Source organism: Lactuca virosa, chromosome 9, assembly GCF_052849685.1.
Source record: "Lactuca virosa cultivar CGN04683 chromosome 9, Lactuca_virosa_CGN04683_v6, whole genome shotgun sequence".
NCBI classification, from domain to species: Eukaryota; Viridiplantae; Streptophyta; class Magnoliopsida; order Asterales; family Asteraceae; genus Lactuca; species Lactuca virosa.
The window spans coordinates 263,118,637-263,143,689 of NC_136434.1; the positions used below are offsets into that span (position 1 = coordinate 263,118,637).

At 37.8% G+C, this 25,053-nt stretch overlaps 1 non-coding gene across 1 annotated transcript; it reads left to right on the forward strand.

Moving 5' to 3' along the window:
• Nucleotides 1–15,565: 15,565 nt before the first annotated feature.
• LOC145141631 (small nucleolar RNA R71) lies at nt 15,566–15,671 on the forward strand. Its single transcript, XR_013722825.1, has one exon. It is a non-coding gene; the product is annotated as a small nucleolar RNA R71 (small nucleolar RNA).
• The last annotated feature ends 9,382 nt before the right edge of the window (nt 15,672–25,053 follow it).

Consider the following 25,053-nt stretch of genomic DNA (forward strand, 5'->3'; position numbering starts at 1 on the left):
ATTGGAGGAGGCTCATAAGTCTCGTTTTTCTATTCACCCGTTGGCCACCATGATGTATCAGGATTTGAGATTGAGTTATTGGTGGCCTTGTATGAAAAGGGAGATCGTCTGGTATGTTGAGAGTTGCTTGACCTGCAGGTTGGTCAAGGCCGAGCATCAGAGGCCGCATGGAAAGTTGCAGCCACTCGAGGTTCCCATGTGGAAATAGGAGCAGATCACTATGGATTTTATCACCATGTTTCTGAAGGCAGCGAAGGGTTTTGATGCTATATGGGTCATCGTGGATCGATTGACCAAGAGTGCCCACTTTTTGGCTATCTGGGAGAGCTCTTTGTTTCAGGCCATGATGTTCTTTTCACCTCCTGATTCTGGCAGAAGTTCCACGAGGAACTCGGCACGAGGTTGCATTTCAGCACTGCATATCATACGCAGACCGACGGCCAGAGTGAGCGGACGATACTGACCCTTGAGGATATGTTGCAGGCATGTGTTACTGATTTTGGTGGGAGTTGAGATTCCTACCTACCTCTTGTGGAGTTATCCTACAACAATAGTTATCACTCCAGCATTGGTGCTCCGCCTTTTGAGCTCTTGTATGGTCGGAGATGTCGTACCCCAGTTTATTGGGGGGAGGTTGGTCACAGGGTTATGGGAAGGATTGAAGTAGTCCTTCAGAACATAGAGCTTATCCAGTAGATTAGGCAGAGACTACAGACAACACAGAGTCGGCAGAAAAGCTATGTCGACCGGCACCGATCCGAGTTGGAGTTTCAGGTCGGTGATATGGTATTACTGAAGGTCTCACCTTGGAAAGGTGTAATACACTTCAGGAAGAGGGGGAAGTTGGGTCCCCAGTATATTAGACCTTTTCAACTGATTGTCAGGATTGGCAAGTTTGCTTACAGGTTGGATCTACCTGAGGAGCTCAGTCAGATTCACAACACTTTCCATGTTTCACAGTTGTGAAAGTGCGTATTGGATGATGAGGCAGTTGTTTCCTTGGAGGATATTCAGGTCGATGAGCGCCTGAACTATGGTGAGAGACTAGTGGCTATTCTGGAAAGGAAGATGAATGTCATGCGCAACAAGTAGATATCTTTCGTAAATGTACAGTGGCAGCATCAGAGAAGCTCCGAGTGAACCTGGGAGAAGGAGGTTGAGATGCGGGAGCATTATCCTGAGTTATTCGCCACGGCAGACTTCGAGGACGAAGTCTAGATCAAGTGGGGAAGAACTGTAACATCCCGATGATAAGGTACTTCAAATTTCAACCCTATAGTTTAATTATGTTGCATTTTGGTCCCTAAGTTCAAGAAAGTGTGCAAAAGGAGCCCTAGTGGCATTTTTGTAATTTTGGCCTTGGGAATACGCCATGCGTACGTGGTGTACGCTGAGCATACTAGGGCGCGCCCTATTATGCAGGGCGTACATCAGTATACGTTGGGTGTACTTGCTAGATATGGAAACCCTAATTTTAGGGTGTGACTCGTATTTAAGCACTCTTATGGCCTCATTTCATCCACCTTATCTGCCTCCATCCCTCTCATACGTCTTTACAACCCTAGTTTCACCTTGAGGAGCCTTTTCAAGCTTAGAGTGTGTATTTTGGTGCCTTAGAAGAAGAAGGAACGAAGCCAAGCTCATCTTGAAGGAGAGAAACACTTGGATCTGGTATTTCTACAACATTTGCAATCTTCCTAAGGTATAAATCTTGTAACTTTATCCCTCTAGCATATAGATCTAGTTTTGGATGTCTTTATGGAGCTTTTTGGTCCCAAAAGGTTAGATCGTGAACATGGAATGTTTTTGACCTTTATGTTGTCCTTTCAGACCCTAGGAGGGGTCTTAAGTTATAAAAATGGGTCCCAAATGGTTAGTTTTGCTTCATGCATCATTTAGAAGGTCTTAAGGGAATAAGACCTTGAGTTAAGCACTTATCGGTTATGCTAAGTCATAAAGTTGGAAACTTTATGACTCCTAAGAGTATTTAAGCCATGGATCTGAAGTATTGATGTAAGAGCTTAAGCCATTAAGCTCTTAATGGATTTTGGACTTCCGAGGAGTACGTCCCGCATACCCGTAGTACGCCCTGTGTACGAGGTCAACCACCCCAATGGTGGTCAACGTGCAAGGCTGCGTGTATGCCCCGCGTACGAACCTTGAGTTGATTCGGTCGAGTTGACTCGGTTGGGTTGACTCGGCTGGGTCGACTCAGTCTATCTAGTTGGTTTGACCAGTTTGACTTTGACCAAGTTTGACCTTGAGGCTATTTTGGGCATTTTGGGATTTTGATGGAAATTGGTCATTCGGTGGGAATAGGTGTCAGTTAGAGAGCTGAGATTCAGAATTGAAACCTCATCAGCTTGTGTTCAGTTTGTGAGGTGAGTTTTCCCTCACTGTACTTTCGGGTCGAAGGCACCAAGGCCAACCCATTGTATTGCTATCATGGTGTATCGTATGTTGGTATGTTGTAGTGATATGTTAGATTGTATCCTGGTATATAGGATGATGTTATGCTTAGTGATCTATAAGACTTGTCTGATTTTCTGTTGACTGGTTATATGTATGCTTATCTGTTAAGTATATGTTGACATGGTTTATGTGTGGTTGGGTTGAGGCAGTCCAGTGTAGACTGAAGGCCAAGAGACCCAGGGCGTCCCGGATAGACTGTAGGCCCGAGAGGCGTACTAGTCAGGCCGAAGGCCCGGAGAACGTTCCAGATATGTTGAAGGCCCGGTGAGGCATACCAGTCATGCTAAAGGTTCTGTGAGCGTACCAATAGTTTGTAGGCTGGTGGGGCGTACCAGTCAGGTTGAAGGCCCTGTATGTATGATGTTGTTATTGTGATTATGTGTTGTGTTGGTACTTTGGGGGAACTCACTAAGTGTTGGCTTATAGTTTTAGGTTATGTTTCAGGTACTTCGAATGACCGCGGAAAGGCGAAGGCCTGACCGTACACATCCTCTGTTTATGATCTATGATTTTGGGAAACTCTAATGTCATAATTGTTTTGAAAACTATTTTGTAAAAACTTCATGGTTTTGGGTTGTATTTAAAAAGTTTTAATTTATCATGATTTTATATGGATGTTACAAAATGGGGGTTAGACAAGGGGACACGATATCCCCCTTTCTCTTTATCATTTCTAGGGAAGGTCTCCAGGTTTCTATGGAGGCGGCTTAGGATGTTCATTACTTTAGTGGTCTCTTTCTTCTTCACAATAGTTCCACTATCTCTCATTTTATGCATGACGATGATGTAACGTTTGTTGGTGAGTGTTCGAAGCTTAATTTTATTAATATTAATAGATTAGTTCTTTGTTTTTATATTGCTTCTGGTCTATAGATGAAGCTACATAAAAGAAAAGTATATGGCGTCAGTGTTAATAACGTAGAGATTGATAGACTTGCTAATATCTTAAAATGTGAACATCTTTCCTTTCCTTTTACTTATCTTGTTTTACCTGTTAGGGCTAATATGAAGCTGATTAAGCATTGGGATTCGATAGTGAACAAACTTAAAGCTAAATTGTCGAAATAGTTTGTCTGATTGTGAATCTGATTCTCAATAATTTATCTCTTTACTAATTCTATTTATTACGTGATCATAGGAAAATCATTAATATTCTTGAAAGCATTAGGATGAGTATTTTATGGGTGGCCTGGGATGTGGTTATTAAATCAAAATACAAAGGAGCGCTTGGATTTGTGGAACATCCCAAAATTCATAAGTAAAAATTTCAATTTTAAGTCAACCAAAAGCCATCAAGTGTTCATATCAAACCTTCCAAAAATATGTAGATGTGAAAATAGTTATCAGATACAATCCCAAAATCATAAAAATGCAGAAACATGGGTGGATGCGTTGCGATCAGGTTGGTCCCTTCCCTTGGGAATCGGAGGTACCTGAAACATAAACTTAAACCGTAAACAAAAAGCTCAGTGAGCTCCCCAAAATACCATATACCATACATACACATCAAACATGCAAATAATACATGCGTATCATCCTACAGCTGTAATGGGTCTGTTTCACCACTGAGTCCCTTTCGCCTCCTTGAGTCCCTTCCGACTCTCTGAGTCCCTTCTGAATCCTTCAGTATCTTTCAACCAGTATGGGTCTATTTCACCCCCTACAGCTAAGCATATAGTCATACTCGCAAGAGTCACAAGGCATCAAGTGCATACATGCATATCAGAAAGTGTCACAAGGACAACTACTATCATACATCATAACTCAGTGGGCCGGTATTGGTGCCTTCGACCCACAAGTACAGTGAGGAGACTCACCTGAATCACAATGCTGACTAAAACCTCACGTAACTTCACACCGTCCCCAACCAACAGCTCTTACCACCAAAAGATGTGTGCTAAACACCTCCTAACAATCCACACAAGGCAAACCCTAAGTCTACCTTCTAAAAATAGAGATTGACCAAAAGTCAACCCATGCCAAAAGTCAACGGTCAGAGTTGGATTTAGCCAACCGCCACATCATGGCCTTCCTTGGCCATGTCGTGGCCTTCACCCAGCCAAACATAGGGGAAATTCCCAATTGTCATGTTATGGGCATTGGGTTTCTAGCAGGTTAATGGATTAAGCTGCTTTCTTCGATTCCAAGAGCTCCAAAACTCAGATCTGGTCCATATTATGGTCTAAATGGATAACGTTTTCTACATTATCCATTAAAACACCCAAAGAGATCAAGATCTCAAACCTTATGTCTAAATAAACCCAAAATCCATAATGTTTTAACCATTAAGTCCTCAATCTGAAAATGTCCTTAACCCAACCACTCCATAAGGGTTTATAACACCAGATGTCTCATAAAGGTGGAAGCATTTTATACATTTATGTACAATACATGTCTAAGATCCATTTTAGGTCAAAATGAGCTCTAAAGACCAAAAAATTAAGCAAATGACAAGAACTTCTACAAAAGACTAGATCCACAACATAAGATACTGTTGGGACTCAGGAGAGTCATAAAGTTGCCAACTTTATCAGTTCCTTCCCTCCAAACTTGCTCAAACATAAGGAAAACGGGATAATATTCAAGATCTAACCACCAAAAGTCATAAATCTAGGAACTTGGAGACTTACAAAGGTCCAGAGATGCCCAAACGAAATCTTCAAGCTGGCCAAAATGCACCATAATCCTTCCCAATGCTTCTTCTTCCTTGAAAAGCAACCAAAGACACCAAAATGGACTCACAACTCACAATGAGGAATTAAATTTAGGGTTTCTGAAATTTGAGGGTGATGGAGGCTGATAAGGAACCCTAAAAATGACTTAATTAAATATGAAGGGAACCCTAAAAGAGTCATAGCCTTGGCCTTGAACAGCTTCAACGCCATGGCCTTCCTTGGCCACACCATGGCGGTCCAAAAAATCATGCTATCAAATGATTATTGCCAAGTCGTAGCCTTCCTTGTCCGCGTTGTGGCACAGACTTTCCACCAAAACTCCATCTTCAGTCCTTGTTAAAAGTAAGCTTAACCAATCTGGAACACAGGTGTTATAATTTTGTTACCTTGAATGGTGGTGACACTTGAAATATGGGATTCATTCCTTTTTGTTTTCGTGTATAAAGTCCATTCACAACCTTAAGTTTGTTGATGGGAAGCCTTTGGCTAAAAGTTACATAAAAGGTGTTTGGTTCAATATCTCACATGTTGAGTATGAATTAGAAGATAAGGGCATCACTATAAGTATCTTGTTCAAAAAGGTGGTGAGCATTGGTGATAAAACATACTTTTGGAAAAGATATTTTTTTTTGTGAACTTCCAGTAAAAGTTGTTTTTCCTCAAATGTATGTGTTGGATAGATATAAGGATTCATTGGTAATGGATAGAGTCATTCTCAGAGATGGTATGAATCCACAAATGAAATTGATTGTGGTCTCGTCCATTAAGAACGAGGAGGGAGATAAAACAATTCACGATTTTAGTTGATTTGATCTCCAACTTTAAGCTTTATAGGGGCGGTGTAACAATTGGTAAAAATAGGTTAGAGTTCGGTTGTCAAACCACCGCGAGCCCTTATGTATTCAAGACCTATTTTATGTAACTTACTGTTTTATATATATAGTGTACTAAATATATAATACTCATAATTACTTTCAGAATGCCTCGGTTTTGCTCAACAAATGTCTATTGCTAAAGATCGAAACAAAAATCACAAAATTGGTACTATATGTGACGCTAAAAATAAATTGTTACATCGAGTATATCCAAGAATAATTTATGATTAAATTTGATATATTATACTCTAATGACTTCGTTGATATAAAGAACGTCAAAAATGGAGGTCGTATGCAGAAGTTACGTCTATTTTAAGAAACCAAATAAATATAATATTGGTTTTCATAATAAACGAAAACTGAATTGATACGTTGAGGTACTTGTGCAACTCATATAGAAATTTCTACAAAGTTTTTGAACTCAAGCCTAGGTCTAATATTTGATTTCCTAATAACATTATTTTTAACTCGAGAAATTATCAAATTCGCGAAAACTGTCGAATCGGGTCGAATTAAACACGAAACTTTTAACGGCTTTTCCTGGAGTTCTACATATTGGATTTAGGATCCATATGAGTTTTTGGAATCCTTGGACCCGAGACTATCAGTCGCCACCTTTAGAAAGATTATTGGATGTTGGGAATAGTGCACATGAATCGAGGAAGCCGTTTTGTGACATTTTTAATGTCACAAGTGTGACATCACATGTATTGTACCTTTGGGCATGCATCAAGACTTAAACAGCCAGATTTTTTTTGAACTCCATACACCTAATTCTCTTCTCTCCCTCATGTGATCTCTCTCCTCTCTATCAATTAATTATTGGTATAATTCAAAGAGTGTACAACTAGCTAAAGAAAGTCTTGCAAACACTCATCATTCATCTCCAATCATCCATGTACCATTCTTACTTAATAAGGAAATTGATTTCCAATGCATAGATCACAAAAGAAAATCATTCAAACACTCTCTTATTCCCTCTTTTTTTTCTCCATTTTTCTGCCAAGGTACTCCACCGGAGGCGGAACTTTTTTCGGTGAATAAGAGGGCAACAACACTCTCTTGTTTCCCTTGCTTCTCATCGAACCACAACAGCCAAACACCCCTGATACTTGTTGTTGTTGCTTCCCTTTTTGCCTTGAACCAGTTTCCCCCCTCCCCTTCGCATTTCACTGCCAGAAAAGAAGTAGAACAGTTGAGAAGCTTCTTGAGCAGCCCCTCGCTGCACCTACCGAAGCCAACATCATCCTGGTTGCTTCCATTCTTCTTCCTTCTTCAGTCAAGTCGAGCATCGCCGGTGCTCTCCTTGATTGACGACTATTGTTTCTATTTTTCTTCAACTGGGTTGCAGCCAGTGACGAGGCAAGCGAACCAAGAAGGGATCGTCGGAGATCGAATGCCCCTCCTCCGCCCCTCCCCGTGACTGTTTATCCACCGCCGAACCACACCCCACCATTGCTGCCTTCGTGTTTCTTTTTCACCTACTGATCGATCAAGGATCAGAGATCCACCCCCTCATTCTCCCTTATTTGTATTTGTTTGATCAAACTAGCCCCTCCATTTGCTTTAGAATATCAAAACACTCCATCTTGTTTATTTATTACAAAATGGTCCCTATTGTTTAAATTGTCACACCCCCGGCCAAGGCGGAACATACCGGGAGTAAGACTAAGTTCATGGATCACAGATAAATCGAATATATAGCACAAGGACAACGATAAACAAAACAACATTTATATTTCATCATAAGGTTTGAATACAAGGTTCTTACAAGTGGTAATAGATAGTAGTTGCCTTAAACAAGTAGGCAGATAACCAAAAACTAGATAGCTAAGTCGTCTGAAATGCACGACAAATCTTCCGTCTGAAATCCTGTCTAAGGATCCCCAAGAATACATGTAAGTTTGAGGGTCAACACAAAGGTTAGTGAGTGTCACCAATTTTCTGCTTAACCACAGTATAATACTTTTAAAAAGTCTAAAAAGTATTGCTTTTGTAAGAAAACTATGTTTGGAAGATTTTTTGATAAAGATAGAAATATAAACCATGGTTGCTAGGTAATAAAAGTGTAGTCCAGTTTATAGCAATGAATTTGTACGGATAGACATATAAACTATGGTTTCTAGGTAATAATCATATAGTCAAGTTTATAGGAATGGTGCGGATAGACATATAAACTATAAGTATCTAGTCAAGTTTATAATAAGGAATTGGTATGTAGAATGAATGAACAAACATATGGGTAAGGTTATCTGTCAAGGTTGTATTTAACAACCACAGATACAGATAAATAGACATACGGATATACGGATAAATTTATCTGCCAAGGTTGTACTCAACAACCGCAGATACGGATAAACAGATAATTGACAAGTATATTTGATAAGCGTACCACAGAAGAGTATGATAGTTGTTTAAACAGTTGATAAAACTTAGGGTAGTGTACACAAGAATGTATACGAGCGGAAGATACAAGTTGTATAACTTCTATAAATATATAAACCTATATATTTTTGTGTATGGATAAGGTATATTGAAAATACCAAGTTGATAAACGTTTATACAGGCATAACACAATATTTGTTGGAATATATATATGTTATTTTTAATAGTTGTATTATCTTTACAACATAACATATGTAACTATTTCGGTTTAAAACAATTTTGTTTACTTAACATGTAAGCATTTAAACAATTTTTTCTCAAACTGGTAAAGTGTTTACACAAAACAATGTTATTTCATGTGTATTTTTTATGATAAATATTACATAGTACACGTACTACCATGTACACACGAGGGCTAGACATGAAACACCGAGGGCATGACCATTTTGGCATTATAGCACTTTTGAAATCCAACAACCCATGCAGCCCTTCAAACCAGATTCCTCGTACCGTAAGTACTAGCATAATAAGTACTATTTTTGTGTGATTTATATTGCATGAAAATGGTGGTGTTGTTTCTTTAAACAAGGTATTTAGAAAATAGATATATACTAGATATATAAGTACCACATGTATTCCCCTCAAAAATATGTAAAAGTGGGGCCGTAACACTCACTTTAAAGTGTGATTGACGATTGGTTTTCAAGAATGGATGCGAGAAAGTAGGGATGTATTGCCGTGAATATGAATCGTCGAGATTTATTTAGTTTCCACAACAATGGAGGTGGCAGGAGGCGGTGTAGAGCAGTCGGTAATGATGATTACGGGAGTCCGGCAGCCTCCTACTGCTGGATTTTTTGGCTTTTTCGGCGTAGTTAAAGGTAGGGGAGGCTAGAGGAGGTTACCAGGTAGCATTAAATAGTAAATGGGAGGTGTTTAGTGGTGGTTTTTCAGTGAAATAAGGTGGTGGCAGGAGGTGTTTAGGTGGGTATACGAAAGAGAGAGATTTAGAGAGATATCTAGGGAGAGATCAAGAACTAGAGGGAGAGGGAGGTGATGGATGGTGTTTATGAGTGAAGAGTGAATGCTCAAATCTTCTTATTTATAGTAGGAGGGTCTAGTGAGTTTAGAGAGAAGCCATGACTAATCAAGTGTTTTTGTACCATTATGTGCATGTGTGCACTCAAAGGAGGAAGAAGGAAGAAAGAAGGGGCAATGTCACGTGGGAAGGGTGATGGGAAAGCAAGGAAGCTGATTTTCTTTCTAGAAGCAAGGCCATGTGGGCCCCACATGAGATTACACTCATTAAGTGTCCAAAAACACCCATAATCGGGTGCATCGGGATCCGAAAGTCGAGAATTTTTTACGAAAGTAACGTTGGATAGAGTTTAATTCAAGGATTCTGGAACATCAAATGGATTAATTTTTGGAGTTACGGATCTCCAGGAAATTGTGTTTGAAATTTTGCGTCTAAACGGCTCGCGGTGTTCGTTTTCGCGATTTTTGTAAATCTTTTTACTAAAAATATTTCGAGTATGAAATTAAATAATAGACTATAGTATGATTTCAAAAACGTTCTCAGAAATCTTGTTGGGAATACGAAAACGCCTTAACGGTGTGAAATAGTTTACTTAGAACAGGTAAAACCAGTGTTATATTGGTTTGGTTTCTTAAACATGTCGTATTTTTTGCATATAAACTCTATTTTGGACATTATTTATATTTTCGGAAACAGGTAAACACATACTATGAGGCTAGAATAATTGCTTTGCTTAAAATGACATTTTACGAATTTTCAGTTTTGCAGACATATTCCTAAGGTTACAGTCTGTGCGGTTTGATCCGTTATGCATTTAAAAGCATGATATCATCAGGTATCATATAATAATTAAAATGAACTTATTTATTTTAAGATACACTAAAACTCAGTAATTCGGATACACAAGAGATTCATGGATATATTGGCGGTTATAAAAATAGCCTTATATTTCGGGTTGTCACATTACCTCCCCGTTAGAGGAAATTTCGTCCAGAAATTGAGTTGGTACTGGTAGTACAAGGGCTTCGTTAAATAGTGATGTAATTTCGTGGTATGATCCATGTATGGTCCTTCTATAATCTCTTGGTGTATACAAGTCGTATATAATTAAGATCGAATAGACAGTCGAATAAGTGATTCTACTCTAAGCCCACAACCAAACAAGGAACAGGAAGTAAAGCGAAATCACAAATCCTAAGTCTTTAGAATCTTAATTATATATAAACCTAACGTATACACTTAGCAATCATAGATTACCAGCAAGGGTCCTTAGTTTCTACATGAATGTTGTGATATATTAGGGTGAGAAGGCAACTAGCAAGTACTTTTGCCATATTGATAAATAGTAATGTATTTTCATGGTACGTGATCCCTGCCTGGTCCTTTTATAATCGCCTTATGCATACAAGTCGTTTATAACCAAGATTGAATAGACGTTCGAAATAAGTGATTCTACCTTAAGCCCATAACCAAACAAGGAACAGGAAGTAAAGCGGAATCACAAATCCTAAGTCCGTAGAATATTAATTATATACAACCCTAACGTATATACTTAGCAATCATAGATTACCCGCAAGGGTCCTTAGTTTTTATAACGTGATTAATTCAGGGTGAGGAGACAATTAGCAAGTATCCCTAAGTGTTTTTGCCATATCTACTGCGTAGGTTTCATTAAGTTTGCGAAATTTTATGCTTTGTCGCGTTTCGAAACCTATGGGCGATAAAGATTTAATCGCCACTAGCATCTATTAGTACCGAAGCCTAAACATTGTTGTTATGAAATGAACCAATCACCACAGGTGGTTCCAGGAGAGCCTCTCCTGCTGTGATCATAAGTACCCTTCCATTGCCACCCTGATTCTTTAGTTACGGGTAGTCCTTCCTAAAATGCCATGGCTGATTGCACTCGTAACAGTTACGACTTCCTTCTGCCGTAGTGGTTGGGGTTCTTCTACAGTACCTCAATATGTGACCTCTCATGTTACACTTGTTGTAGATCACCTCCCTGCAATTTCCAACATGGTGGAAATTGCACTTTATACAACGAGGTAAAGTCGCAGAGTAGGACTTAGCTGGGGTGGGAGTATTGGTAACTACGACGTAGACAGCTAACGGTTTTGGTTTAGCCTTGTGATGCTTGGAGTCCTCCTTTGTTTCCCTATGAAACTTCCTTTTGGTGCCTCCAGTGTGCTTCTTCTCTGCTGGTGGGGTCATGGTACCCTGCCGGACACACTGTTCAGCCAACTGATGGGCTAAGTGCTTAGCACTATCGAAAGTGGAGGGTCTGGATGCCGTAACCAGACCTTGAACAGGTGAAGCTAGTCCCCAGATGTACCTTTTGATCTTCCTGTCTTTCAGGGTTACCATTCCCAGTCAAATGTTTGCAAGGTCATTGAATCGGGAGGTGTAGGCAACTACTTTTGATCCTTTCATGACAAGGTTCCGAAGCTCCTACTCTAGAGTCTGTATCTCCTATCGGGGACAATACTCCTTGTTCATTAGCTTCTTCAGGGATTCCCAGTCCATGGAATAACCTTTAGTGTTTCCCATGGACTTCTCATAGTTATTCCACCAACTTAAGGTGGAGTCCATCAACGTGCAATTAGCGTACTTAACCCGGCAGTCATCAGGGAAAGCACTGATGTGAAAGACTGCTTCAGTATTTTTCATCCAATGGGATAGACCAACAACTCCTTCAGTGTCGTAGAAGGATCGACGCTTGCAGCCCATAAATCCTTACAGGAGCAGTGTCTAGGGTTGTTTTAGCGAGTTGTGGGAGTGCCACTTCCACTATTCCCAGTGTTTCCATTTCGAGTTGCTTCATATGCTGCCAATGCCATAGTAATTCCTTGTGCAAGCATGTTCTGCATCATATCAGAATTCATCTGGAATGTTTTTTTTACATTTGTTACTTCTGGGTCTCCTCCCTGGTTTGGAGTTTCCACTGATGTTTGAGTTACTGGTGGGGTTCTCCTCGGGTTTCCTCGGGGAGTTGGCGGTGGACGAACTCGTGGTTCCTTTCGTGGGGCCATTGCCAAATATGTTTAAAACGGACATGTTAAGTCTTGTTAACAGTATGAAGTCCTAACAAGTAAGTGATGCACTTTACGATAGTGTATTAGTATAGTTTGTTCGTAGAATTCATACAGATTATAAGAAGAAAGGGATTGATTTAGAAATCCTCTAGATTTCAAGGGATAGATTTACCCTAGTCTTATGAGGCTTGTAAATCTTCAGTTATGGAGTATTAGAATGAAGTATTCAACATTTCAAACACAAGTAGTTACATAAACACACAAGAGCATGCAAAGATCCAAAGATTTAAACAAAACTTGACTTGTATCCCCCCCCCCAAAGGATGAAACACATGAAAATGATGGGGTATGAAGCTCACCTTTGAGTTTTCGAGATGTAAAAGAAGAAGAAGAAGGAAATTTCGAGCCTTGCTTGTGTTCTTGGTGAGATTCTCGAAATGGTGGTGTTTCTAAGAGTCTAACACTCAACAAAAGTGTGTAAATGGGATGTTCTTAGCATAAACATGAATCAAAACACTTGAGTTTAACATAGAACTTACCAAGAAGCCTAGAATCCGATTTTTGATGATGATGAACTTGAGATTTTTGAGAGAAGAATGGAGGGTGTTCTTGAGAGTTATGTGAGTGAAATTGAAAATGTGAAGTGTATGTGTGTGTGTGTGTTCGGCCGAATAAGAGAAGGAGGGAGGGAAGAGAGTGAGGGTTGACTTCTCTAAAGGTGATGGGAGGTGTGTGGATATTTGATGGTCAAATGCCTTGTTACATGCTAGATAAACATGAGGTGTCATGGTAATTCTCCTTTCCTTTTTCCTTTTTTTTTGTTCAAACCCTAACCATCCTCATGGGGGTTCTCGGCCCAAAGGGTGGCCCAAAGGAAATGGTGTTCGGTTTTGACTTGGCCCAATAGGAGTTTTTCGACCCACTAGTAAGTTTTTGGTCCAATTAAGGAGTTTTCGGCCCAAATAAGGCCCAAGTATGGGTTTTCGGCCCAAAGAAAGGCAAAATAAAAGTTTTCGGCCCAACAAGGCCCATTGCAGGGTTTCCGGCCCAATGTAAAGCCCAATAGAAGTTTTCGGCCCATTGGGGCCCAAAGAGAGGTTTTCGGCCCAATAAGACTAAGTGAAGAAGTTATCGGCTCAATAGGGCCGAAATAAAGAAGTCTTGGTCCAATAAGGGTTTTGGGCCGAGAATTCTTGGGCTAAGGCCCAAAATTGATTGGACTTGGCTTATTGGATCGAGTTTTGGACTTGCATGAGGTTGTTTTGGCTTGAATCACAATGTATGAACGTAGGAACTTAAATAGCATTGTAGTTTGAATTTCACTAAATGTAATGTTACAAGGTTACATAGAGGAAATTGTCTTGTACAAGGATCAACATCTTACCCCTAATTTTCTAGTTGTGACATCGATCTCTTCCTCCATTATTTTTTCTATTTCCTTTAACTCATTGAGACTTTCCTCTACTTATTTGTTTTCCACTAGACCTTCCAAATCGTTCACTCTTAACACCTCATCTAAAGTTTCGTCATGACTCACCTATTTGTTCATTTCAAAAGTTATTACTTTGTCTTCTACTTGAAGTGTAAGCTTAGAATCATGGATGTCAACGAGGGCTCGTTTGGTGCTCAAGGATGGTCTTCCTAAGATTATGGGAAGGTCTTCGTCTTCCTTCATATCTATTACCACAAAGTCCATTGGAAAAATAAAATTTTCCAACCTTTACCAATAACTCTTCTACAATTCTGTTTGGATGAGTTATTGAGTGATCCGCCATTCGAATTGTTATTCTTGTGTTTTGTAGCCTTGGTAGTGCAAGCTTCTTGTAAAATGAATAGGGCATGAGATTTATGCTAGCCACCCAATCAGCCAAAACATTTATTGAAGTGGAATTTCCAAATTCACAAGGCAAAGTTAACCTCCCTGCATCTCACATTCTCATTGGTAATCCTTCAATTATGGCAGCAGAATACAGTTCATTAAGCACGATGGTGGATGCTTTTTCCAACTCCTTTCAGTTCGTCATTACATCCTTAGCTAATTTAGGAAGTTTAGCCATGGATTTGAGGAATGGACTGTTGATCGAAAGGGATAGCACTTGTTCCATGAGTTTTTTCTGTTTTGGCTCTATTGGATTCTGGATGGATCGAGAAGGATCTGGCAGTGGAGGCTAATACGGTATAAAAGAAGAATAATTTTCATTCTTTAGTGTCCACGGTGTGGACTCGTGGTCTCCATGTCCTAGGCACTGGGAAGAACACTTTTTTGTTTTTGCTTATGGCTTTACTTCGTCCGGCTGTGGATCGGGGTGTCTTATGGCTATATCGTACATCACAAATGGCTCAGAATTAACTTCTTTTTTAGTGAATATTTCCATAACGTGAGATTGAGGATTTTTATCGGGAATATTAGGTAGTAACCGCTCGTTTATGATTTTGGTCAATTGACCCAATTGAGTTTCGATGTTCTTAATGTAGCCTGTTGGTTTCTTATCGTAGCATCATTCGTATCATGTCGCTTTTTAGAAAAGGCTGCAAAATGTGCAAGCATCGACTCGAACTCGGATTTTTTCTCGGGCGGTGGTTGTTCTTTTTGATAGAAGCCTCGACTAGTTTGCCTAAACTTCTCTTCCTTGACTTTCTTGTATTTGTCGTATGGTAACCATTCTTTCTTAGGTTTTCTCCAGTCTTCATCATATTTGTCTCCAATCGAGTAACAGACTTTGAGCTTTCTGATTCCCATTTGCATCTAAATCGCAATCTTTCGTCAAATGCGACCCATTCCAATTATCACATCTAAATCGTATGGCATGTATAGATTGATCAATATTTGTCATTCGTCGATCCATATTCTCGATTTTAGCCATTATTGCTGCCAAATTCTCGTTCCCTCCATCTCCACTTCCTTTATCTCTTGTAGCATCCTCTCGCGGGTGATCGTATTCTCTTGGGTGCTTCGTAAATTCTTCAATTAATTCTTTGATTTTAGCGGGATTCTTCTTAGTCATTGGTCCTTGAGAATCAAGGAGTTGCCTTGTTATCACATTCACCCCATCATAGACGATAGAAACCTCTTGTTGCACGTTTAAGTCATGTTGATGACAATTTCCTAGAAGACCTTTGTATCTTTCCCAAGCTTCGTATAAGGATTCGCCAATTTATTGTTGGAAGTTAGCAATATTTTTTTTAGTTTGGAAATCTTCGAAGGAGGACTAAATTGCTCTATGAAAGCTTCATGAAGGTTGTCCCAAGTTCTAATTGTTCCAGGAGCTAATGACTTCAACCATATTTTTGCATCTCCAGTAAATGTCACGGGAAGCATTCTTAGTAAAGTTGCATCTCTTGAAACATGTGGAACATTGAAATAATTAGCAATGTCCAAAACTTCATCGATGTGCATGAAAACATCTTCATAATCTTTCCTTGAAAAGGGTATATCTTTTAGCATCGAGAGAATATGACCTTTGAGCTCAAAATTAGTAGCAGTTGGAATCGTGGGTGGAACTAGACCAGGACTATTTTCATTACGCATCCTATTTTTGTACTCCTACATAGTCATGGTTGCGATGTCCGCCATCTCTTCTACTTCACTTTACCTCCTCCTCTGATTTGCTTTCTATTTCTGGCTCGGTACCAATGCCCTTCTTGTTTGGAGTCTTCTCAAATTGCTCGAACGTGTCGGATTGAAAAGTGCTACTTAACTCGTCAGCCTTCTTATTTTTCTTCTTATGGAAAGCGGATTCCGGATCTTGAAGTGGTGGAACTATTGGGTTTTCGGATCCTCTAGTCATAAATCACTGAAACAGAAACAAAACAGTAAACGCGTAAAAACGAACTTAACAAATACCAAAAACTAAGCTAATAGTGACCACGGTGTGGCCGATCTTACCCATGGTGTGGGTATCGAACAAAAAATTTAAACAATACAGAAAAATAACTTTTGCGGTTTTTACCCCACAAAAATGATCGAATAATTAAAAGTAAATAAATTAAAAATTCAAATAATTCGTTCCCCAACAACGGCACCAAAAACTTGATGCGTGTAAAATTATACCTATCACTTTTAAAATTTATAAACCTAACTAACTTAACTAATTTATACACCTGTAGGCAGTGTACCTAGTCAGGTTATAGAATAGCTTAGGTAAGTCCGGTGTTGAACACAAGGAGCAGAATTTAATTAATAAAACAATTACTAAAATTTAAACTAATAAACAAACTTTAAATAGGGTGTTTTTACTGATTTTGCAAGATCAGAAGAACTAAAATTAAACAATTACCAAATATCAATATTAAACTAAGCAAAAAAACGAATTGAATTCGATATTAAAGAGTACTCTTGTTAGATCTAAATCCCCCCTTTTCCCTATGGGTGATTTCTTAATAAATTACTATTGAAAGTTACCAAATTATTATGAAACTAGTTATTATGATCAAATTCCTGGTTATTACCAATTTATGACTTACTATGTGATGATCAAACACAAGTAAACACGAAATTGATATTAAGATAAATTTGGCTATGCACGATAAACCTAATAGTTACTTTCCTATGATCAAATCAAGCAACCAAGCATAAATTATGGGTCAATTATGCACTCTAACACAGTTAAAGTTACTAGCTTTAATTACCTAATCTAAGATTTGTCCAATCCCATCTCTAGCAATTTAATGATCATAAACCACTAGGTAATCAAGTTCATGCAAATAGAATGATCATCTACTACACAAAACTTATATTAAGGAAATCAAAGACTAGAACTAAAACATCTTAGGTTTTGATTTATCAACACTAGAAAAACCAACAATAGTTAATCATAAAATTCAAATCAACACAAAGTTCAAAGGGTTCGTCATCACCAACGAATGATCATCTACTACACAAAACTTATATTAAGGAAATCAAAGACTAGAACTAAAACATCTAAGGTTTTGATTTATCAACAATAGAAAAACCAACAATAGTTAATCATAAAATTGAAATCAACACAAAGTTCAAAGGGTTCGTCATCACCAACGAAAGTAAAAGGGTTTGAGCCTCTAATCATGGTAAAAACATATAAATAATACAAACAAATATTAGATTATTCCCTCAGGTAGCTTTAATAGTTGTGAATGTTCTACTCACCACAGTGTGGTAGGAATTCCCCACGCCGTGGGCTTCAGAAATCTTGGTTCTTTGACTTCGATTAATTCAACCCACTTTTTCCTACTTCCAGCTCAACATTTTCTTCCTTTTCATCCCGATCATGTCTTGGATGCTACAAAACAGATTTCAAACATATTAAGTTAGGATCATTTCCTAAGCTATATGAACTATGTTTAGGATTAGGATGCCTAGACACATTGTTAGAATCCAACACTCACGGGTTTTCTATATGAGCTATGTTTGTTTCCAAAGTCCATATGAGTTAGGATCGTTTCCTAAGCTATATGAGCTATGTTTGTAACTAGATTGGGATGGTATGTCTTAGTCAATGCTCTCTGCGTTATAATCTTTAATCAGTATGGAATGTGAAACGTCAGATATAGATCGATGGTACTGATTTATACGATTAGACATCTCGCCAACGGTTTCTAGCTACAACCATCGTCTGGCAAGTTGAAATCGGGCGTTAACATTTCTACACTAGTTACTCCACGACGTTGATAAAGCGTTTGATGTGGACTTTCAGCACGCCCCTTTGTAGGGCTGGTGTAGAGGCCTTGTGTTGCAATTTGGTTATGAACTCATTATAGACCCCGAATTCATTTCGTTGCCATGTAGAACTGAAATAGGATTTATACTGGATTTTGTTCACATATACAAGTTGAAAGAGACTATATACAATTGGATAGTTGCGACTCAAAATGATAAGTTTCATTACCAAAAATTAAGTCATATAACACTTAATTAACATCATAACACAACTGAATAAGGTTTATTAACTTACATTTAATAATTTATTTATATAAACCCCTTTATTTTTGTACGAAAACACTATGTTTATATGGGAGGAGTTTGCCCCACTGATTAATATCGTTTTCCAAATTAAGGAAAGCGATACTTAATAATTAACGTGACACGAAAACACAATGTTTATGTGGTAGGAGTTTGCCCCACTGGTTAAATATCAGTTCCCGAATTAAGTAAGATAACACTTAATAAATACTACGACACGACCATGCAAATTTTATAAACTTGAGATTATGAGTTATACATATAAACAATGAAATCGCTTGTACGAAATTACAAGAGTGAAATTGATTATTTTATATTATTACGGGTGTGACATATCTTTATTTTATATAATTGGCATTCAAGATACTTATATAAAATGTATTTTGGTCATTGGAACCATAAAATTTGATACAAGTTTGATTTACTTATATACTTGTCAAATTCAGCACTTTTGGATTTGAACAAACAATATTTCTATATGAGTCCAAAAACACTTTTATAACTCATCCATTTTATACTTATGGTAAAAATTACATATTTATAAAAGTTGGTCAACCAGATAAAATTTTATAAAATACTTTTCTTTATAAAAGTACTTTGCACCAAAACCTGTAGAACTCACCAACAATCATTTGTTGATGTATCTTAATGCATGTACTCTCAGGTTTATTAGCAGGTTGGAAGAGTTTGCATAGAAGACTTTTCATTATTTTACTATATCTTTGTAAGCATCGAATTGTTAGGCATGTGTTGTGATTTAGTATTATATATCGACAATGTAATTTCTATTTCGGTAATAATAGAATATTATTTTTGTATTGTTCATTGTATGTTCAATAACTATGATCACTAATTTACATCGTGCACCTTGGCGTTTCCGCTGGCAGTCGGGGGTGTGACAGGCAGCGATAGGTGGTATTGCAAAGGTGGTAGGGATGACATCTTTACCATAAAAGTTGAGGCATATTTTTAACAAGTCCACTGATTCTCAAGAAACATTGACTAAATGGGTAAAATGGTTCCCTCTAAAAAATAATTTGTTTTGTTAGGAGACTTTTCAAAAATTAGGTCCTTACCTTTCTTAATTCAAGCAAATGTAGGCTCAATATGACCTCCGTCTTATGTCCTTTTTTCCGAGGCTCAGATGAGTATATTGTTCATTTATTTTTTTCATGTGACTTCAAAAGTTATGGAAAAAGTTAAGGAATTGGTCGAGTATGTTTAAGGAGCTATCTTCCTCTATATCATATCTCTAGGAGATGATCAATTCAAGAAAGGGGTAGAAATTCCCATAAGCTATTATTGACCCTTGCTAACTATACCCTTCAGATACAATGGAAGTCGCGTAGTGGAATTGTGTTCGGAATGAGAGGCGACCATTTATGATTTGGGCGGACGATATCAGTATTTGAACATATAATTGGATCAAAAGGAGATCTAAATTTTGAAATCCTGATTAGATTGTTTGGTGTATGTTTCCTTTTTTGGAAGATTTATGCTCACCAAAATAGAGTTTTTTGGATCCAAGTGGGAGGAGGATTGCATTGCTTATTCTTGGTTTTTGCTCTTGTTGTGGTCATTTTTATGCTAATATTCTCCATTGATTTTGAATTCAAGTCTAATGTTGTGTGATCTAAAGTTTGTTGTTAAGAGTTTCTTTTTTTTCAATCATTTAACCATTTCACCCCTAAGGAGTTTTTTGGATCCAGGTGGGAGGGGCGGTTGCATTGCTCATTCTTGTTTTTTGCCCTTGTTGTGGTCATTTTCATACTAATATTATCCATTGATTTTGACTTCAAGTCTACTACAGTGTGATCTAAATTCTAGAGTTAAGAGTTTCTTTTCTTCAATCATCTGACCATTTTTCCCCTATAGAGTTTTTTTGGATCCAGGTGGGATGGGTAGTTGCATTGCTTATTCTTAGTTTTTGCCCTTGTTGTGGTCATTTTCATACTAATATTCTCCATTGATTTTGACTTCAAGTCTGCTTTTGTGCGATCTAAAATCTTTTGTTGGAGTTTTTTTTTCAATCGTTTGACAGTTTTACCCCTACAAAGTTTTTTGGATCCAGGTGGGAGGGCGGTTACATTGCTCATTCTTGGTTTTTGCCCTTGTTGTGGTCATTTTCATGCTAATATTATCCATTGATTTTGACTTCAAGTCTACTATTGTGTGATCTAAAATATGTTTTTAAGAGTTTCTTTTTTCCAATCGTTTAACCATTTTACCCCTACGCAGTTTTTTGGATCCAAGTAGGAGGGGCGGTTGCATTGCTTATTATTGTCTTTTGCCCTTGTGGTCATTTTCATGCTAATATTCTCCATTGATTTTGACTTCAAATCTGTTGTTGTGTGATCTAAAGTCTAATGTTAAGAGTTTCGTTTTCCAGTCGTTTGACCATTTTACCCCTACAGAGTTTTTTGGATCTAGTTAGGAGTAGCGCTTGCATTGCTCATTGTTGGTTTTTGCCCTTGTTGTGGGCATTTTCATGCTAACATTCTCCATTTATTTTGACTTCAAGTTTGTTGTTGTGTGATATAAAGTCTGTTGTTATTTAACGTCCCAAAAATATAGGGTAAAAATTTCATTTTTAAATTAACCAAAACGAACATCCATTCATTCTAATATAATGATAATTAGAGTATGATAATGTATTCTTAAAACATCAGTGATAAATAAAAAGATGATGTAGAATAAAACTCTGGGGTATTCAATGTGATCATGCTGAGCTCTTCCCTTTGGAACCGAAAGTACCTACATAATGTTTGAACATAAAACCGTAAGCACAAAGCTTACTGAGTTCCCCCAAGATACCACATATCCATACAGACCCCACCCAATCATATAAACGGGCTCCACACACGGGCCTCGACCAGCATATAAACGGGTCCCACTCACATGCCTCGCCTAACATACAAACGGGACCCACCCACGGGCCTCACCCAACATATAAACACATGCAAGAGTCACACAGACAATCTAGCATCCTACACAATATATTGAGAAGACTCACCTCGTGAATGCAATTAAAATTCAACAGCTCAGACAATCAGGAAATCGGTACTAAACGCCACCTAGATAACCATACAAGATAAACCCTTAGTCCATGATGTGAAAAATAATTACGCACTAGTTTTATCCTACTAATGTAACTACTTTCTACCTAAGGCAGTGCACCTTGTTGTAAATAGTATAGCACAATAGACAGGTATCAAACACAGGGAACGGTATTATTAGCTAATTTTTACCTACTACTAACTAAATTACTAATAAATTTAGAAAAAATGTTTTTTCTCTAGTTTTTCAAGACTAGAAACATAATTTACTAAGCTAAACTAAAAATCAACAAAAGCAAATATCAAACTAAAGCAAGAAACAAAAAGAAACGATTTAAACCAAGGTATTTGAGAGACTTTCGTTTAGCTTCAAATTACTTGCTATTATGGGAGATTTATGGAAGTGCAATGGATTAATATTCAATTGGTTACCAATTCCTAAGATGACCAAGTTAATATTCACTAACTTAATCCTTTAGCAAACAAGTTCATTCATACGGTGATCAAGCGGATAAACTAACAAGCTTACTAGTGTTTGGTTCGAGTTAAATTAGACTTATAATAGATTGATCAAATTAGTTAAGTGATTAAATTCAATATATGATAGGTCATCATATATTAGCTCCCACAATTATTTACCCACTTTTCTATCTAACCCTAGGTTTTAGTCAAAACTCTAGTCTTATAATTTTGCAATCCACAAAGATCATAAGATTCAAGTTCAATTAAGAAAGATAGTCATGCAAACTTAATTAAACTCAGCAATAAATAGATAAAACAGTTATCATAATCACATAATGTTCTTTAATAAGCTAACTAAACAAATAACCAATAAAAAAACTTAATCCAACCATAAATCAAACCATATATAGTCAAGCAAATCTACACCAAACGAAAGCCATCGGGTTTTAGCCCATGATTTCAGCAACTAAAGTCAGAAAAACGAAGTCCATATGCAAAGTCATGATTAAACTAGAATATAAAATCGTAATTAAGAAGTTATTGCCTTAATGCTCTTAATTCCCAAGCTACAATCGATTTCTTCACTTCCAAGCTTCAATTCAGATTCTTGGCCTTCAAAAATCGTCAATAGCTCCAAGCAAAAGTTCCCAATTCGGAGAAGAATGGCATTATTTATAGTTTTCCGAAAAACAGATCACCACGTCATGGAAAGGCCACCGCGTCGTGGTCTTCATTGTTATCCTGTATACGGAAAGTCTTCGAAGTCAATCGGGAAAGGTCAAAACACCACGTCGTGGTGATGTCACCACGACGTGTTGGGTGCATTTTTTTCATTTAATAGTCTTCATTCAAATTCCTTAGCTTCCATCTTCCTTTCTGCTCTAATCATATCTTTTACTCCTACAACACAATACATAACAAATTAAGTACCTTTTGGTCTATAAAGGGCATAAAAGTAATTAAAAATATTAAGGTATGATGTATAATTATATGTATAGATATGCACATATCAGTCCACCTACAAAAACTACCAATTTGACTAGAAGTCAACAAGTCAAAAGTCAACCGTCAAAATCAATGGTCAAAGTCAAAGTCAATATCAGACAGCCTCCACGTCGTGGACATCCCTTGGCCACGTCGTGGGCACTAAATGCCAAAACAGTCGGCTACTTCCCAGTCGCCACGTCGTGGCAACCCAAGGCCACATCGTGGGAACTGGTCTGAACCGCTTAAATCGGGTTAAGCTGCTTTCTACCGATTCCAAGGGCTCCAAAGCCCAAATCTAAACATTCCCAATGTCTTAATGGATAAAGTTTCCAAATTTATCCATTAAGACGTCTCAATAAGATAAGATCTCTAGACCTAGGTCCTTAAAGGCTTTAAGAAGAAAGACCTACCCATTAAGCCCTTAATCATCAAAGACACTTATTCAGACTTTCCATAAGGTTTTCCTTTACCTAATGGATCATAAAGATTAGTGCTTTATGGGCATGCATGTCTAATGTATGTCTCTTCAATTTTAGGTCAAAATTGTGGATAAAAAGGACTCAAACTCATGCATGATTCCCAAACCACAACCAACTCCTAGATCTATGAGATATAATGTTCTTGGGACTCAGAGAAATCATAAAGTTCCAAACTTTATCTCTTTGCTTCACTCAAAATCCACCAAAGGGGTCTAACATGCAAGATAACCTTATATACACTAAGAAGGAACTAAAATATTAGCTCAAGAAACCTTACAAATGGTCTAGCAAGATACTTTCAGAGATTAGGGAGTGTTGCTTGCTTGCTTCTTGCACCAAACCTTCCTCTACTTCCTTTAAAATGCACCAAAACACAAAAGAGAGCTTAATAATCACCAATATGAACTCAAAGATCACCAAAAGGGGTTAGGTTTAGGTTCTGAGGTTTGACAGTGATTGAGGCTGAGGGTAAACAAACCCTAGCCCATACTTTCCTTTAAATACTTGAAAATTAGGCTTTTCTTATCAAGAGTTTGCCACGTCCTGGCCAACATGTTTCCACGCCATGGGAACCAACTTAAAACTCGCGAACATTCCAGATATGCCACGTCGTGGTAGTGCCTCCACGACGTCCTGGCGACTCAAACCCAACATTTTAAATTAAATAATTAAAATAAGAATACCTCAAGGAATCCGGATATTACATGTTAGAGTTTCTTTTTTCCAATTGTTTAACCATTTACCCTGACGAAGTTTTTTTGATCCAGGTGGGAAGGGCGGTTGCATTGCTCCTTGGTTTTCGTCCTTGTTGTGGTCATTTTATGCTAATATTCTCCATTGATTTTGACTTCAAGTATTCTACTATGTGATCTAAAATATGTTGTTAAGAGTTTCTTTTTTCCAATCGTTTGAGCATTTTAAATCTAAGGAGTTTTTTTGGATCCAGGTAGGACGAGCGGTTGCATTGCTCATTCTTGGTTTTTGTCCTTGTTGTGGTCATTTTCATGCTAATATTCTCCATTGATTTTGACTTTAGTTCTATTGTTGTGTGATTTAAAGTCTGTTGTTAAGAGTTTCTTTTTTCCAATCATTTGACCATTTTACCTCTATAAAGTTTTTTAGATCCAGGTAGGAGGCGGTTGTATTGCTCACTTTTGGTTTTTGCCCTTGTTATGGTCATTTTCATGCTAATATTCCCCATTGATTTTGACTTAAGTCTGGTGTTGTGTGATCTAAGTCTGCTGTTAAGAGTTTATTTTTTTCCAATCGTTTGACCATTTTACACCCCCCCCCCCACACACACACACATACACACACACACAGAGTTTTTTGGATTCAGTTGGGAGGAGCGGTTGCGTTGCTCATTCTTGGTTTTTTCCCTTGTTGTGGTCATTTTCATGCTAATATTCTCCTTTGATTTTGACTTTAACTTTGTTGTTGTGTGATCTAAATTTTGTTGTTAAGAGTTTCTTTTTTTCAATCGTTTGACAATTTTACCCCTACAAAGTTTTTTGGATCCAGGTGGGAGGGGCGGTTGCATTTCTCATTCTTGGTTTTTTCCCTTGTTGTGGTCATTTTTATGCTAATAATCTTCATTGATTTTGACTTCAAGTCTGTTGCTGTGTGATCTAAAGTCTATTGTTAAGAGTT